We start from the raw sequence: 18,428 nt of genomic DNA, 5'->3' as shown, positions 1-18,428 counted from the left end.
AATGCCCTTCAATGATCATCTGGGTCAAGAAAATGTGGTCCATGTACACCATGGAATACTATACAACCATAAAACATTAACAAGATCATGTCCTTTGCAGGGACACGGATGGAGCTGGAGGCCATTATCCTTAGCAAACTAACGCAGGAACAGAAAACCAAATACCATATGCAGTGGGAGCTAAACGATGAGAACTCATGGACACACAGAGGAGAACAGCACACACTGGGGCCTATCAGAGAGTGGAGGGTGGGAAAAGAGAAATAATCACGAAAAATAACTAATGGGTACTAAGCTTAACATCTGGGTAATAAAATAATTGGTACAATAAACCCCCATGACACACATTTACTTATGTAACAAACCTGCACATCCTGCAGATGTACCCCTGAACTTAAAATAAATGTTAACAATAAGAAAAGGTACCAGAAGTAGCACTGTTTCTGTCACTTCATACGATATGTTCTGTTATTATGCCCCTTTTGCAAATGAAAAGAATTGTGCAGAGAACCTCAAATACAGGCAAGATGGTGCAGAATTGTTTCTCCATTCTCCTCCTCACAACTAAAACCCTGGAAATAAAGAAGAGACAACCAAAGAACATTGAACGATGATAAAAAAGAAGCTGAACATGTTTGGGACTCCAGGATTGGAGAAACACAGCAACAGCAGACAGTCTCATATCCTACAAATATGACTTAGGCCCAGGATTTCCTGACCTCCTGGATAGCAAAATAAGGTAGGTCAGTACTTTTATTCTTCTCCTGGATTAATAAAAAAAAAAAAAGTTCCACTGACATCATCAGGCAAGCCTGGCACCATGCTGGCCAGGGTGTTGCATCAGGAAGCCTGATAGATACAAGATATAAGAGACCAGCGGACACACTCCCCTTCCCACTGAGTCCATCCCCTGACTCAGCAAGCAACAGTGGGCAGTAGGGCAGCATCATTAAGGGGAATCTGCCATAGCCTTGCAAAAGGACTTGAAGGCATAGGAATAAATAATACAAACAAATTGTACAAAATGAACAGAGAATAACTAAATTGTGGACAATTCAAGAGGACAACTCAATTTGCAATTGGAATCTCTGAAGGAGGGGATGTAAATATTAGAAGAAATGTTTTTTTAACTTGTCAGAAACTATTAGCCCCAGGAGGAGAAAGTAATTAAAACTACACTAAAGTACATCAAAATTTAATTGCTTAAAACCCATGATACAGAGAAAATGTCAATAATAGTCAGATTTTTAAAAAGACACGTTATACTAAGGGGTATGAAAATTAGAATAAAAACAGACTTCTCATCACAAACAATTCAACTCAGAAGACAGTGGAGCAACATCTTTTAAGTATTGAAGAAAACAAATGTCATGCTGGAATTCTATCCTCAATCACATGTCTTTCAAAAAGAAATGTAAAACAAAGACTTTTTCAGGCTTATCAAAGGTTAGAGATTTTTTTTTAATATAAAAGGATAACTTTATTAAATATACAAATTCAAGAGCATTCAACTTTTTTAAGATTATGGCATAAGACAGAGCAGATCAATGGTAATGGTTTGTATAGATATATCCTATAATTATCAAACAGATTAGGTAGATATACTGGCCTATCAATGCTCAAAATAACAAAATGAATATATGTCCGTCAACTATTTCTGTATTTTATGACTACTAAATAGGAAATCTGTCAGCTGACCCAACCACCGGACTTTTTCCCATAGGAAGTTTGATATGCTGTCATTGATATATATCATTTCTGAATATAAACCTCTATCTTGGATCCTTTTCTCTTTGCCTACTTCATTATCTCTCTTCCCAATCCACCTAAGACTTAGTCAGAAGAGGATACAGAGATCTGGATGGCTCTACGCAGAGGAAAAATCTCCAATAATACTGTCAATTCTGTATTCACTTTTCCTTTCATCAGCTACCTAATTATATCTAAGATAGTGTGAAAAAATATACAACCCAAAAAAGAAAAGCATTTGGACTATCAATCTTCACCTTGGTCCTGCAGCTTCCCTTTATCAACCAGTGTATATATTATTTTAAATTCCCAACTGTAAACACATGCAATAATTAATAAAACATCCAGAAACTTTGTGGTCAGCATCATATAATTTCTGAGGAGAATGTTTTTGGTAGGGACAGAGAAGGAAGAAAATCAAGAAGCCATTAAGAAAAAATGGCAATTCACACTAAAATGCTTTCATAAAGTGTTTTTTAAAAATGGATAAATTCAATTTTAAGTGGTACTTTGCTCCATGACCAACATTTCCTCATTGTTTTAGTGTTCATAAAAGGCATAATATGTACCTCTAGAAAAGGAAATTATCTTCTTTACTTACAACATTGTTAGAGCACCAGCACCAGGTTGATTTTCTCCAAAGTATACATAGCTCATAACTCTAAAAAAATTTACAAATTAAGTCTTTTGATTCATTTAATCCTCATCACATCTGTTAATTTTAATTAATTAAAGCTAAAACTGTTCCTTTTTCTGCATATGTTAGTGAAAGGTAATTAGGGAAACTAAAAATCTGACCTAATAGGAACCCACCTAAAATCTACTTAGATAGGTTTAATTCAAAGAAGATCATGTTGTTAGTCCCAACAACTATCCCAGGCATTTTAAGTATTCTTAATCTATATTTTAGAACATGTCACCAAACACTAAAATGTTAAAATAAATTATTAATCCTGCTCTGGTCTCTAAACAAGAACTTATGGCTATTACAAAGTATTCCTTTTTATTCTACCTCATAACAGTAAACATTAAATGAAGACCCATCATCACAAGCTCATATCTTTAAAAAATGGATGCAACAAAACTTCTTCTGCTGTTATTCTTGAAGCTGGATTTTGATCTAGCAGTTTATCAAGCAGGTCATAAGCTTCATCAGGTACCTCATTCCAGCCTTCTAAATTGGTAGTATACTCATCAAAACAACACCCACAGCTATTACTATCCCCCTTTTTAAATGAATTCCCTGAGTATTGTCTTGGAGGTGTTTGTATGAGGCGAGAAGCTTTATGGTCAGTCTTCTCTGAAATAGTTGGTTGATGAGAAGCAGGCCCTTGTATATCACTTGTGAACTTGGGAGTGTTAGAATCCATACCCCTGAGTCTCTCACAGAGTTTTGTCACGTCTTGCACTGGAACTTCTTTGCTACATAATATTGATTTCCCAAAAGTTTTAGCAGCTTGGATAGTTTCTCTGGATCCCTGAATTGTCATAATTTGGGCCAAAGCAGTTAAATCATCACTTGCTTTATAAAATGGGTATCGTCCACTAAGCAAAGAAAGAAATATGACACCTGCAGACCACATGTCAATTGCTGTAGTTTGATTGGGGCACTTTGTCAGGACCTCTGGTGCTCTGAATCCTGGTGTACCTGCCCTAGGGGCAACCTGCTGACACCTTGAAAGGCAAATACTACAAACTTTTATCTGTTGCATAGCAGTCACAGGTCAGGCTAGCCGGGCAAGAACTGGCAGCTTTCCTCATCACACCACTATTCATAACTTTTGCAGAAATAGCCTTCTTTTTTGTTGCTAACTTTCTAGACAGTACATCCACAGTCTTTGACTGCTTCATGAGTTTCACTGCAGGGCTCTCCTGTGAAATGGAGCTGTGTATATTGAAATTTCTTTCTCCAAAAACAGAGCACTGGACAGAAAGGCCTACACATCCCTCCTTTCCATCTTTTCCCTGTTTAATCTGAATTTGTGCATTTGTGCAGGGTCTTTTAACAGAAGCTTTTGTGGTGGACTGCTGATCCAGCTCCTTAGGTACTGGGCCACTCAATGGAATCCTGTTTCCTGTGATTATGTGGGATTTGTTTTGTGAACACCTTTCCTGCTGAGCTTCAGACTGGACAAATTTGAAAAGCTCTATTTTCATATCATGGGTTCCTTGGGCCAAACCAAAGTCTACCAAGGCATACTTTTTCAAGTGCCTATTATATAAAAAATTGCTGGGCTTAACATCACGGTGAACAATACCAAACTGATGGATGCGTTTCAAAGCTTTGAACAGATTAAACATATATTCCCGTACTTCTTGAAAGGAAAGAGAATTCAAAATGGCCAAAAATGACTCATGCTGCAGATATGGCATAGCAATAACTACATGATCATTCTTCCTAAAGCAGTATTTAACTCCCATGACATTATCTTGCCCTCCAGCCACTGTTAGGCGCTGAAGTTCAGCTGCAATTCTTACAGGATGACTTGTTGGAATCAAGTGTTTTAGAGCAATTTTCTCTTCAGGTCCTACTTGTAACTGTACTGTGGCCAAATTAACAGAGCTGAAAGTGCCTTCTCCAATTTTGTCCTTAATCTTAAACACATTACCAAGCTGTGGTACAGGCTTCTCAATATCTTTTTTAACACCTGCAAGTTTAAAATTCTGTTTTTTTTTTTTTTTTTAAAGGCCTTCAACCTGAAACCGGTCATGCTGGGGAGAAAAAGCCATTGACTCATCCATTTGAATCCCCAAAGACGCCTCCATCAGAAAACAATTGGGATGCAAAATGCCAGCTAAGGGGTTATATTCACAGGGGAAGCAAAGCAGGGTTTAAGGGAGTACGACTTCTGTGGCTCCCCAGATGCCTGGGTCGCTGTCTCCAAGAGCTCCCCACCTCAGGTTAGAGATTTTTATTACCAGTTACCTATGCTAAAGTAAATACTATAGGGAGTCCTTAAAAAAAACAAAAATTATATCAAATAGAAATCTGTATTTAAACAACAAAATAAATAACACTGGAAATGATCATTACATGTATAAATATAAACATTATTTCTAAATTTTAAAAGTTTTTAAGTATAATTAATCATTTAAAGGAAATAAAAAAGGAATGCACTTTAAAATACATGACATGTATGGAAATGTTATGACAACAGAAGAAAGTTTTGGGAAGGAGAAACAAAAATATATCACTGTGGTATTCTAATGCCCTGTGTAAGGAAGTACACTATTGCTTGAAAATAGACTGTGATAAATACGCATATGTACTATATAAACCCCAAGGCAACCACTGAAAAAACAAAACAAAAAGTAATAGGTAATAAGTAAAAAGGGAGATATATGTAATAATAAAAAATACTTGATTTTTTTTAAGAAACAAAGGAACGAAGGAAACGAAAAAGGAAATAATAAATGGGAAAAATACAGCAAAATGGTATATCTAGATCAAATATCAATGAATGCATTGATTAAAAATTATCTAAACATCAAACTAAGAGCAGAGTCATTCACATTATATGAAAAGTAAACTCCAACTATATTATTCTTGCAGAAAACCAACCTTAACTATAAAGACAAAAAGAAGTTTAAAACAGAAAGATTGAAAAATGTATCCCATTTCAACACTAATGAAAAGCAATCTAGAATTTCTATATTAATATGAAACAAAGTAGTTTTCACAGAAAAGAATACTGCCAGGAATGTAGTGGGCCATTTTTTAAAGTAATAAAGGAATCGATTTGTCATGAGGATTTAACCCTAAATGTGTATTCATCTAATAATAGAGTTCAAAATACACGAATTGAAATCTGATAAAAATAGTAATGAGGCCGGGCGCGGTGGCTCACGCCTGTAATCCCAGCACTTTGGAAGGCCGAGGCGGGCGGATCACAAGGTCAGGAGATCGAGACCACGGTGAAACCTCGTCTCTACTAAAAATACAAAAAATTAGCCGGGCGCGGTTGTGGGCGCCTGTAGTCCCAGCTACTCGGGAGGCTGAGGCAGGAGAATGGCGGGAACCCGGGAGGCGGAGCTTGCAGTGAGCTGAGATCCGGCCACTGCACTCCAGCCTGGGCGACAGAGCGAGACTCCGTCTCAAAAAAAAAAAAAAATAGTAATGAAAAGCAGATGAATCCACAATTGTATTTGAATACTTCAGTACCATTTTCTCAATAATTGATACAATAAGAGAGAAAACAAATAAGAATACAGACTTGAACAGCAATATTAACCAACATGACTAGTTGACAATTATCAACAACCTTTGCAAAAGCAGAAAAACACACATTCTATTCAAGTCTATGTTGAATGTGTTCTAAGATAGCCAATATTCTAGGCAATAAAACCAAAATCTGTTTTAGTCAAGGCTGTCCAGAGAAACAGAACCAATAGAGCTAGAATGTGTGTGTATTTGTGTATATGTGTGCACATAAAGTGGGAGAGGATAGAGAGAGAGAAAGAAAGAGAGAGAGAGAGAGAGATTATGAGAATTGGATTATAAGGTTGTAGATGCTTCAAGTTCTCCATCTTCAGGGCAAGTCAGTAGGCTGGAAACCCTGGCAAGAATTGATGTGACAGCTTAGGTCCAAAGGAAATTTGGAAGCAGAATCAACAAATGTAATTCTAATCATTTGAATTATGTTCTCCGTCAACTATGAAATTGAATTAGAACTCAACAAAAGAAAGAAATCTGGATAATCCACAATATTTGAACACAAAATAAAATATTTCTAAATAAAACTCTCATGTTCATTGCACTATTATTCCCAAGAAGAATTACGTGGAAAAAACCTAAACGACCATTAATGGATGAATGGAAAAATAAAATATTTTTAAATATAGGAAGGAATATTATTTGACCTTTATAAAGGAAATCCTGTCATTTGTAACAATGTGGATGAATCTAGAAGATATTATACTAAGTGAAATAAGCCAGACACAAAAGACAAATCCTGCATGATCTCATGATCTGTGGAAGGGAAAATAGTCAAACTCATAGAAGCAGAGAGTAAGAATGGTTGTTGCTATGGATGGCAAGGAGGAAATGGGGAGATATTGATCAAAGGATACAAGGTTTCAGTTATGCAAGACAAATGAGTTCTGGTATTTAGTGTACATCATGGTCACTAAGTTAGCAATACTTGAAATTTGCTAAGAGGTGTAGAGCTTATCAAATCTGTGGTTCCTACCATGCACACACACACCCAAAGAAAGAAAATGGCAACTATGTGATATGTTAACTGGCTTGATTATGGTGATCATTTCATATTGCATATGTATATCAAAACATCAGGTTATGCATCTTAAATATACACAATTTGTACTTGTCAATTATACCTCAATAAACTGAAAATTTTAAAAAAATATTTAGAAAAAAATTGATGAGGCCAGGTGCGGTGGCTCATGCCCATAATCTCAGCACTTTGGGAGGCCGAGGCAGGCGGATCACCTGAGGTCAAGAGTTCAAGACCGGCCTGTCCAACATGGTGAAACCCTGTCTCTACAAAAATAGAAAAATTAGCCAGTCGTGATGGCAGGTATCTGTAATCCCAGCTACTCGGGAGGCTGACACAGGATAATCGCTTGAACGCGGAAGGCAGTGGTTGCATGAGCCGACATTGCGCCATTGCACTCCAGCCTGGGTGACTGAGCGAGATTCTATCTCAAAAGAAAAAAAAGAAAAAAGGAAAAAAATCAATGAAACTCATAGTGTAAATAGAATAAAAAGAACAAAAAGATCATCTCAAGAATTAAAGGATTTATAGAAGTCCACCATCCAATCCTGATTAAAACAAATAACAACAAAAACTTCAGAAATATATGCATATAAGCATATCTCTTAAATCTCATGGAAGGCATCTATGAAAGAAACACCTATAGCTAACATTGTACTTAATGGTAAAAGACTAAATCCTTTCCCATTGGGATAACAAACATGGCAAGTATGTGTGCTCTTATGACTTCTACTAAATATTATACTGTAGATTCTGCCTGCTGCAACAAGGAAAATGGATAAAGTAAATCTAGATTGCAAGGAAAAATTAAAACTCTCTTTATTTACATATTCATAAGCAAACTTGCTAAACTGACCTATTTGTTCTAGGAATATGATAGTAGATTCAGCAGAATTTTTTCTATGGATCATGACACACAATGGGGAAAAAGAGTCTATTTAACAAATGGTGCTGGAAAAAACAAATATTCATATGAAGAAGAATGAAATTGGACTGTTATCTCATATTGTATACAAAAATCTACTCAAAATAGACTACAGGCTTAAATGTAAGACCTCAAAATAGATTAAAGGCTTAAATGTAAAACTTGTTTTTTCTATACATCTGTAGAAAAAATTCTGCTGAATCTGCTATCATATTACTAGAACAAATAATTCAGTTTAGCAAATTTGCTTAATATTCTTAATACTGTGAAATTGAATATTATGAAATATTAGTGATGTAAATTAAAGAAGAACTAAGTAAATGAAGAGATACAGTGTGGTCACAGTTAAGAAAATTCATTATTGTTATGGTGCCAGTTCTCTCAAATTGGTCTATAAATTCAGTGTAATCAGAATTAAAACCCCAGCAGCCTTCTTTGTAAAAACCGACAAGCTTATTTAAAAATTAATGTGGAAATGCAAAAATAATTTAATAAAGAAGAACAAGGTTGAATGAGCTACATTTGTGATTCCAAGATTCACTATGAGGCTAAAGTAATCAAGAGAGTGTGACATTAGCATAAAGAGAGGCACCAGTTCAATAAAACAGAGAAGAGGACCACAAAATATACCCACACACCTACATGAACAGTTGATTTTTTAAGAAAGGTGCCAGGATCAGTGAATGAATACAAAGTGTAAGATTTTCAACAAATGGTGCTGGAACAACTGAATAAATAGGAATTTTAAAAAGCTTCATTCACAACATATACAAACATTTATTTGACATGGATTATAGCTGTAACAATCAAAAATACAAAACCTCTATTAAAAATGACAAGAAAAATTTAGTGACTTTGGATTAGGCAGATATTTTGATAACATAATCAATAAAAGGGAAAAGGTGCTAAAATACTAACGCATCCAAATGGGAAGAGAGGAAGTCAAACTATCCCTGTCTGCAGATGACAAGATTCTATATCTAGAGAACTCCATAGTCTTGGCCCAAAAACAAAGAATGATAAAGAACTTCAGCAAAGTCTTAGGATAAAAAATCAATGTACAAAAATCACTAGCATTCTTGTACAACAACAGTTGTTAAGCTGAGAGCCTAATCAGGAAGCAATCCCATTCACAATTACCACAACATATATAAAATGCGAAAGAATACAGCCAATCAGGGAGGTGAAAGTATCTCTACAAGGAGAACTATAAACCACTACTGAAAGAAATCAGAGAAGGTCACAAACAAATGAAAAAAACAATCCATGCTCTTGGATAGGAATAATTAGTACCATTAAAATGGCCATATATTTTGTGGCAATTGTGAATGGGATTGCATTCCTACTTAGGCTCTCAGCTTTACTATTGTTGTTGTATAGGAATGCTAGTGATTTTTTATATTGATTTTTTATCCTAAGCAGTTTTAATGCTATTCCTATATAACTACCAATGACATTGGTAGTTTCAATGCTATTCCTATCTAACTACCTAACTAAATTAGCTATTCCTATCTAATTACCTAACTAAATTAACTACTATCTAACTAAATTAGTAGTTTCAATGCTGTTCCTATCTAACTACCAATGACATTCTTCACAGAACTAGAAAAATGAATTTTAAAACTCATATGGAAGCTGGGTGTGGTGGCTCATGCCTATAATCCCAGTATTTGGAGAGACCGAGGTGGGCAGATCACCTGAGGTCAGGAGTTTGAGACCAGCCTGACCAACAGGTTTACTAGAAACCCTGTCTTTATTATAAATAGAAAAATCAGCCCCACGTGGTGGTTGTAGTCCCAGCTACTCAGGAACCTGAGGCAGGAGAATCACTTGAACCTGGGAGGCAGAGGTTGCAGTGAGTCAGTGAGTGGAGATCATGCCACTGCACTCCAGCCTGAGCGACAGGGCCAGACTCCATTTCAAAAAAAAAAAAATCGTATGGAAGCTAAAAAGAGCCTGAATGGTCAAGTCAATCCTAAGCAAAAAGAACAAAGCTGGAGGCATCATATAACTAAACTTCAAACTGTACTACAGGGCTACAGTAACCAAAACTTAATGGCATTGGTACAAAAACAGATCCTAAAACCAATGGAACAGAATGCAAAGTCCTGAAATAACAGTGCACACCTACAACTATCTGATCTTCAACAAAGCTGACAAAAACAAGCAATGGGAAAAGGATTCCCTATTCAATAAATGGTACTGGGATAACTGGCTAGCCATACGCAGAAGATTGAAACTGGACCCCTTCCTTACAACATATACAAAAATCAACTTAAGAGAACTTAAATGTAAAACCCTAAACTATGAAAACCCTGGAAGGCAACCTAGGCAATAACATTCTAGGCACAGGAACTGGCAAAAATTTAATGATGAAGATGCCAAAAGCAACTGCAATAGAAGCAAAAATTGGCAAATGGGATCTAATTAAACCAAAAAACTTCTGCACAGCAAAGCAAACTATCAACAGAGTAAACAGACAACCAGACAACCTACAGAATGACAGAAAATATTTGCAAACTATGCATTTGACGAAAGTCTAATATCCAGTATCTGTAAAGGATCTTAAATTGACAAGAAATAACCCCATTAAAAAGTGGGCAAAGGACATAAACAGATAGTTTTCAAAAGAAGACATTCATGTGACCAACAAGCATATGAAAAAAAGTTCAACATCCCTGATCATTAAAGAAATGGATATCCAAACACAATTAGATATCATTTCATACCAGTCATAATGGCTATTATTAAAAAAGTAAAAAAAGTAACAGATGCTGGTGAGGTTGCAGAGAAAAGGGAATACTTGTCCACCTTTGACAGGAGTGTAAATTAGTTCGACCATTGTGGAGGGCAGTATGTTGATTCCTCAAAGAGCTACAATCAGAACTACTATTTGACCCAGAATTCCCATTATTGAATACATACCCAAAGGAATATAAATCATTGTATCATAAAGACACATGCATGCATATGTTCATTGCAATACTATTCACAATGGCAAAGACATGGAATCAACCCAAATGCCCATCAAAGGAAGACTGGATAAATAAAATGTGGTACATATATACTATAGAATACTATGCAGCCATAAAAACGAATGAAATCATGTCCTTTGCAGTAACATGGATGGAGCTGGAGGCCATTATGCTTAGCAAAGTAACACAGGGACAGAAAACCAAATACCACATCTTCCCACTTATAACGAGGTGCTAGATGATGAGAACACAAGGACACATAGAGGGGAACAACATACACTGGGGCCTACCTAAAGGTGGAGAGAGGAGGAGGGAAGGGATCAGAAAATAATAACTATTAGATACTTGGCCTAGTATCTGGGTAACAAAACAATCTGTATAAAAAACCCCTGTGACAAAAGTTTACCTATGTAAAAAACCTGCACATGTACCCCTGAATCTAAAATAAAAGCTTTAACAAAATCTACAAAATCAAAGCATTCATAAGCAAAATTATTCTTGTTATTGAGACTTGAGATAAATTTCTGTTGCTTTAAATTAATTTTACTCATTTATTAAGGAATATTTAAAAGCTTAAGGTAGGGTGTAAGATTGACCCTCTGCATTTGTGCACCTGCAGGATCCAGGAGAGTGTTAACAACCACAGAGTGAGACTATCCTGCTCCATACTGTAGTTGACAGTAAAGAGATTGTCTGTTTTACCACCTGTGCTTAATACATATCTGCCTGGACCCTTGGTGGGAAGTTGAAGTCAAGAAGGAGCCATCATTCTTGGGGGCAGCCATCTCTTTGCAGGACCCTATGACTCCAGGAACAGAAGTGAAGCTGTAACTTAAAGTGACTAATCAAAATAATTTCCCATATCTTCAAACTCTACTTCAAACACTGCCTTCACCTTCTAGTTCCAAGTGAACTGTATTCCTACATTATGCTCTTATTTTTTTAATCTTAAAAAAGTGAACCTCTCGATACCATTTCCAGCTTCTACCACCACTCTCTTTTTTTGGCTTGCTTTACAACAAAACACACTGACAAAGTTGTTTCTACTTATGTTTCCAATTCTCCTCAAGTTTTCACTTGAATAAATGCCAACAGGTTTTTGCCTTCATCACTCCTAAATCAGGGTTTTGTCACATCCAAATAATACCCATGTTGCTATATACAATGTTTAATCTGGATCATCAGCACAGGACAGAGGTGATCACTGATTTCTCCTAGGAAGCTTTCAATAGGCAACTGGAAGTTCACTTTAACTCAAGACATTATATAATCAGTTTTCTTTTTCCCATTTTTTGTGAGCTCTGTTCTAATCTCTCTATCCTTTGCTGTTACTTCATCTCTTAACATTAAACATGTGAATACCACTTGGATCTGTCCTTGAATTCTCCTTCGAGTCTATCTATACTCATTCCTTTGATGGCCATGTCCATTTATATGCTGATTCCTCTAAAATTTACATTTTCATCTCTGACTCCTACTCTGAACTCCAACTTCCCAAATCCTACTGTCAGACTGATGGCTCCGGTGTGAATCTGATAAGTGCCTCAAATTTAACCAGTTAAAATAAGTGCATCTGATGTCACTCATCAGCCCCTTCTCACCAGCCTTCTCTGTTGATGGCAAGTCCATCTTTACAGTTGCTCAATACAAACCTTAACTCTGCCTGTTCTTAACATCACATCTGGACCATTAGGAAATCCAGTTGGTTCTATTTTCAGCTATGGTTATAGTTGTACCTAACCATTTAAGATCATCCTGGCACTTGCCTGATACAAACCATCTTAAAATATTTTGAGTATTTTCCTCCCTCTCACATAACTCTAGCCACACCAGCTTTCATGCTTGTCCTGACCATGTTAGACACACTCACCTTTATAGAACATGAAAACATCTAGGTGCAACATTTTGGGTAAAGTTATTTTTCTTCTAGTCTCCTTAAGAATTGGCAAATGTCAATTTTATATAAACAGTACATTTTGAGATATGGCTAATTAAATATAAATCTCAAACAAGGAAACTATAAAAACCCTAAAATGAGAGGTAATGAACTCTTTTTTGAATCTATCTGCCCTGGGTTCATTGTGCCTTCTCTAAGCACTTGTACCAACAAGCATGCTATTGATATAGGAGTTAAGAAGGAATTACTTAGGTAGATAGCAAGGTCATGGGAGTCTTCGGTAACGCTTTTCTTTTTAATGAAAAGCAGCCCCAAATCATTTTCTAACAAATAGCAGTGGGCAAGCCCTGAGCTTGTATGGGTGAATGATGGCAGGAACTAAGGACTAGACATTTTCAAAATGGCGGGTCCATCTTCCTTTCTCTGCCAACCACGTGTACTGTAGAGGAGCAGACAAGATGGTGCCAATTAACAAGAAAGACCTGTTAGAAGATTGAGCGGGACAACCAGCCTTCCCTGTGCACTACGTAGACATCTTACCTGATGGCACTAATCTGTGAGCCCCGTGTAAATCAGACACGGCCTTCTCTAGCCTGCCTATAAAATCTGCTGCAACCTGCCGCCTCCTCTCCCCATTTTTTCACACTTTTCTCTCTCTCTCTCTCCTGATCTCTCTCCTGCAAGGAGCTGCTCTCCTCTCTCCTTTCTTTTATTAAACTTTCCACTCCTTAACCCGCCCACATGTGTCCGTGTCCTGAATTCTCTATCAGCATGTGATAACAAACTCCAGGGAATATACCCCAAACAGTGTAGCCACTCCATTATTACACTGAATTATTTTATAAAACCACTTACTATCAGACAGTATGCTCCTTTGAAAAAAGAAGGAATATAGTTTTTCTTTTGCTATTTCTGTAGTGCCTACCAGATTAACTGACACACAGAAAACATACAATAAATATTCGTTGAATTAAATGACTATTACTCTATTTAATATTTATTGCTAATCATGCAGATACAAACTGTCTGCCAAATAGCTTCTATGGCGACTTGAACAAGTTTCAATATGGAGGGTTCTAAAAGCTTTGTAGAGTTAACTTTGTCAACCCAATTATTTCTGAAAAGGTTTTCAATATTTTTAAAGTTTTTAAATATACAACATAAATTATACCTACCCTCTAACACACAACAAAAGCAAAAGTAAGAATTTCACTTTAAAAAGGGGTCAGTTTAATTATATAAAGTTCAATTCAAAGTATAACCTTCAGTTTTTGCAAAAATGTGTTAGCTGTAATCCCTCAAAGTAAAGGAGGTAAGGCATTTGAACAGCCAGCGAAGGTAAAGAGATTTTCCAGTGAGAAATATGCTAATTGACAGGCATATTTAAAAGTCTGAAATAAACTTCAAAGATTCAAGATCATCCTTCACGTACAAAATTCAAAATTCCAGGAGAAAAATAGATACATGACAATTAAAAAAAAAAAAGAAACGAATAAAGGGAATATGTTTTGTTTTGGAACTGGCACTAAAACATAGTTGTGAAGAAAAAAGTAAACTTACTACTTTAAGATTTCAGTCTTATTAAATCTGCTTTAAAGTTTACAAATTATTAAAATTTTTGAGAAATATTTTGTCTCATTATTTTAAGTTACCTAAAGGAATTAAATGTAAGCGTCACTTCAAAAATACACTAGTGAGTGATGTCGGTAAAAATGGCAGAGTACACAATACCAATAGCTTCTCTCTTCATAAAGCAATAAAAATAGGCAAAAACGGCCAGAATCAACGTTTTTAGAATTCTGTAGACTAATCAACAGCTTGCAGCAAGTAGGAGAACAATTAATCAAGGAAAAAATAAAACAGCCGAATCATAAAAAAATCAGCACATTTTGTGGTGCTTTATGTTACCCTGGGGCTGTATCTTGCTCCCTAACTTGGTTGTGGTTTTGAAGAGTACACTTCACACTATATTTTTAATTGTTTTGCATGTCTTATAATGTTTTTGTTGAAAGCTGAACATGATATCATAATGCAGCAATATGAAAGTTAGTTTACCTCCTTTCCCCAGAATTTCCTGTTGCTGCTTATTGTAGTTGTTGATTGCTTGCTTAGTGATTTTTCTGAATTACATTTTTAAAGAGTGTATCCTTTATTGGGTGTAGTCACTAAAACCTCTGTTCCATTATCTCATTGGTGAGCTAGTGATTAAACATTTCACAGATGGGCTTGGTAGATTTTTGAATTTTCCCTTCAACATTTAGTCAGGGAGTTTTCAGTTTTTCCTTAGGTTCCATGTTCTGCTAGCTCAGAGGCTGAAGATCAGCCAGAAGCAACAGGTTACAGGGTTCTCCTATCTTTCCTGAGCATGCACACAGCCCTTAGCATGTACATGGCTTAGAAATTACCAGAAATATGTTAGGATACTTCAAAACTCATTCCCCAAAGAATCTGATATCACAGATTTTCCTCTCAATCTTTTTTGTTTGTCTGTTGTTTACAACTGTTATTTATTGTTACCTGCAGCAATGACTACTATATTTACCTATAGATATTTTAAATATTTTCAACAAACTTTCCCCAGGGCATGGGATTAGGAGAAATCTGGGTAAGAAAAGATAAAGTCAAGCCCTTTGAGCTGGTTGTCCAGAGAGCCACTAGACAGGTAAAATAAAAAATAAAAATAAAAACACACTCTTTGCAAATGAGATCTGTTCTGCTTCTTACTTTAATTCTTTCAACATATTTGTAATAGCTAAAATACTTTGTTTACTACATTCAAAATATGTGCCTCCTGAAAGACATTTTCTATTGGCTGTTTCTCTTCCCTCTATGTATAGGTATACTATTCTGTTTCTTTATATTTTGCTTAAAAATGGATATTCTAGATAATATAACAATTCTACTTTTAATTCCTCCATCATTCAAGGTTTATTGCCATCAGTTTGTTACTAATTCTGGCTGTGGTAGTGTTGTAATTTTTTTGTTCTGTTGACTTGTTAAGCACTTTTCTAGATAATTCTGTACATTATATATTCTCTGAAGTGTGGAGCTATTGAATTATCTGTTAGTTTTTCATTTTTAATTCATGTTTCATTGTTAAGACTAGCTTTTTTGGGGTCACTTCTGTTATTTTAATTTAGTGATGAGCAATGAGTTGCCAGAAAATTGCCTTCAATGCCCTACCGGTATGCCTTCTGTCCTTTTCTAAGTAGATTTGTGTGAGAAGGAAAATCTTTGGATTTCAGAAAGTTTATGACACAGCCTTAGCTCTTGCTTCCTGCTTGTGCAGGCAAGCCAAAGATGAGAGTAACTGGTGCCTCTCCTTTCCCAGATCTTTCCTGGGCATATACATAACCCATGAGATCCCCAGGTATATACTGGAGTTTCTCACAATCTCCTATGATTGTTTATTCTCCCAGAATTTCTTTTTAAAATTTTCCAGCTAGGCTTTTCTTTGCTTCATCTGAAAACACAACCATAGGTATCTGAAATGCTGTCAGCAATTTGTTATTGTTTATTTAATGTTCTGGGGGTAGGCTACAACATTCTGCTCTGTTAAGCTGATCTCTGAGTAAAATAAAATAGCCGCTGCTTTCTGAGAATAGATTTTTGATTTTTAGACATCTGCAAGTTCAGAACAAATATAACTGAACCCTGGGATGGTGCTTTTAATGAAACTTCAAAAGTAGCCGTACCCTTCCATTGTTTGCCATGCTGCCAGCTTTTTGTTATATCACCACTGAGCTTCGGGGGAGGGAGAGAAAAGTAGATAACTTTAAGTTAGAACTGTCTTACCAAAGTGATATGGTTTGGCTGTGTGCCCACCCAAATCTCACCTTGAATTCCCACATGTGGTGGGAGGGACCAAGTGGGTGGGAGGTGATTGAATCTTGGGGTCATGTCTTTCCCTTGCTGTTCTCATGATAGTGAATAAGTCTCACAAGATCTGATGGTTTTATAAGGGGGAGTTTCCTTGCACAAGCTTTCTTTTTGCCTGCTGGCATCCATGTAAGACATGACTTGCTCCTCCTTGCCTTCCACCATGATTGTGAAGCCTCCCCAGCCAAGCGGAACTGTAAGTCCATTAAACCTCTCTTTCTTTTGTAACTTGCCCAGTCTCAGGTAGGTCTTTTTCAGCAGCATGAGAACGGACTAATACACAAGGTTCAATAGTTTCTCTTTGGTAGATAATATTCAATTTGTTCTTTGGCTTTGAACAAATGCAAAAGTTCTGAAATCATTGATTTTGTTTATGTTGCCCATATTTTCTTTGTTTTAGAAGGGGAACAAGTTAACTGAGCACTTCACTTTGCCATTCTGGTAAATGATCAAGAAAATTTCTTTAAACTTTAGGGAATGATAATGAACTAGAATAATATTTATTTAGAGAGCCCATAGAAATCTTCTAGGCATTTATAATAATAAGATAGCATTTTTTGTTTCTTATATTTGATTTATTTATATGTGCATTTTTGTTTCTTGAATACATTTTATACATTATCACAAATTTCAGGATTGTCAGTACTAGTTATGACTGCTTTTGTTTTTTTCCTCACATGTGCAAAACCAAAGACATAACTTTCTTGGGACACTTACATGTTTGTCTGATTCCCTTATATATTCAATTATCTCTAATTAATTATTTTCCATGCACTCAGATCTTCTCTGGGTTCCAGCATAATGTGGTCCTAAGCTAAGGTATATTCACAGGGTCAAAAACAAGCTTAAATAATTCTTGAGAAATTGTACTTTGTTGTTTCTTACAAACAACTCCTACCAGTAAACAACACAGGAACTTAGGATGTGGAAACAACCCAGCTATTGAGAAAAACTAAAATGTGAAGTCTTGGATGAAAAAGAACTTTATAAAAGTAATAAAGATATTAATTAGTTAAAGAAAAATCCTGTGGGCATATTTGTTAAGTTTTAACTGATAAGACTGAATCAACGTGTTTAGTTTAACTGAATTCAGTTTTGACATTTTGAAAATGTGGAACAGGAAGTCATGTAAGCCAATAACATAGAGTTTATTAGAATGCCAGCTATTATCATTGTCAACTGATTTGTGCTCATATCCGGTCTAGTCTTGCCACCAATAACCATATCACATTCTTAAAGAAATACAGCATAGGAATTAAATTAAATTTATTATTATTATTTTTTGTCTGTAAGAGTCATACCAGATTTGGGGACTAGAAAGTGGGATACTGTTAGGAACAATATGTAAAATATTGGGAAGTGGCTTTGAAATTGAGTAATGGATAGAGGCTTGAAGGGTTTTGAGGAACTTGTTTGAAAAAAATGCTAGATGATTTACGGTATTATCTGTTTTTATGATACTGATAAAGACATATCCAAGACTGAGCAATTTACAAAAGAAAGAAGTTTAATGGACTAACAGTTCCATGTGGCTGGGGAAGACTCACCGTCATGGCAGAGGTCAAGGAGGAATAAGTAACGTCTTACATGGATGTCAGCAGACAAAGAGAGAGCATGTATAAGGAACTTCTCTTTATAAAACCATCAGCTCTCATGAGATTTATTAACTATCATGAGAACAGCACGGGAAAGACTTGCCCCCATGATTCAATTACCTTCCACCAGGTCCCTCCCACAACATGTGGGAATTCAAGATGAGATTTGGGTAG

The 18,428-nt window shown here is 36.0% G+C and overlaps 1 pseudogene across 1 annotated transcript; it reads right to left on the bottom strand.

Moving 5' to 3' along the window:
- Positions 1 to 328: 328 nt before the first annotated feature.
- LOC110742817 lies at positions 329 to 5,625 on the bottom strand (annotated as a pseudogene). Its single transcript, XR_002520936.2, has one exon. The product of XR_002520936.2 is annotated as a cell division cycle 7-related protein kinase pseudogene (transcript).
- Between the last annotated feature and the right edge of the window lie 12,803 nt (positions 5,626 to 18,428).

The sequence above is a fragment of the Papio anubis genome, chromosome 4 (assembly GCF_008728515.1).
Source record: "Papio anubis isolate 15944 chromosome 4, Panubis1.0, whole genome shotgun sequence".
Lineage (NCBI taxonomy): Eukaryota > Metazoa > Chordata > Mammalia > Primates > Cercopithecidae > Papio > Papio anubis.
This window is presented reverse-complemented; position numbering and strand designations above follow the sequence as displayed.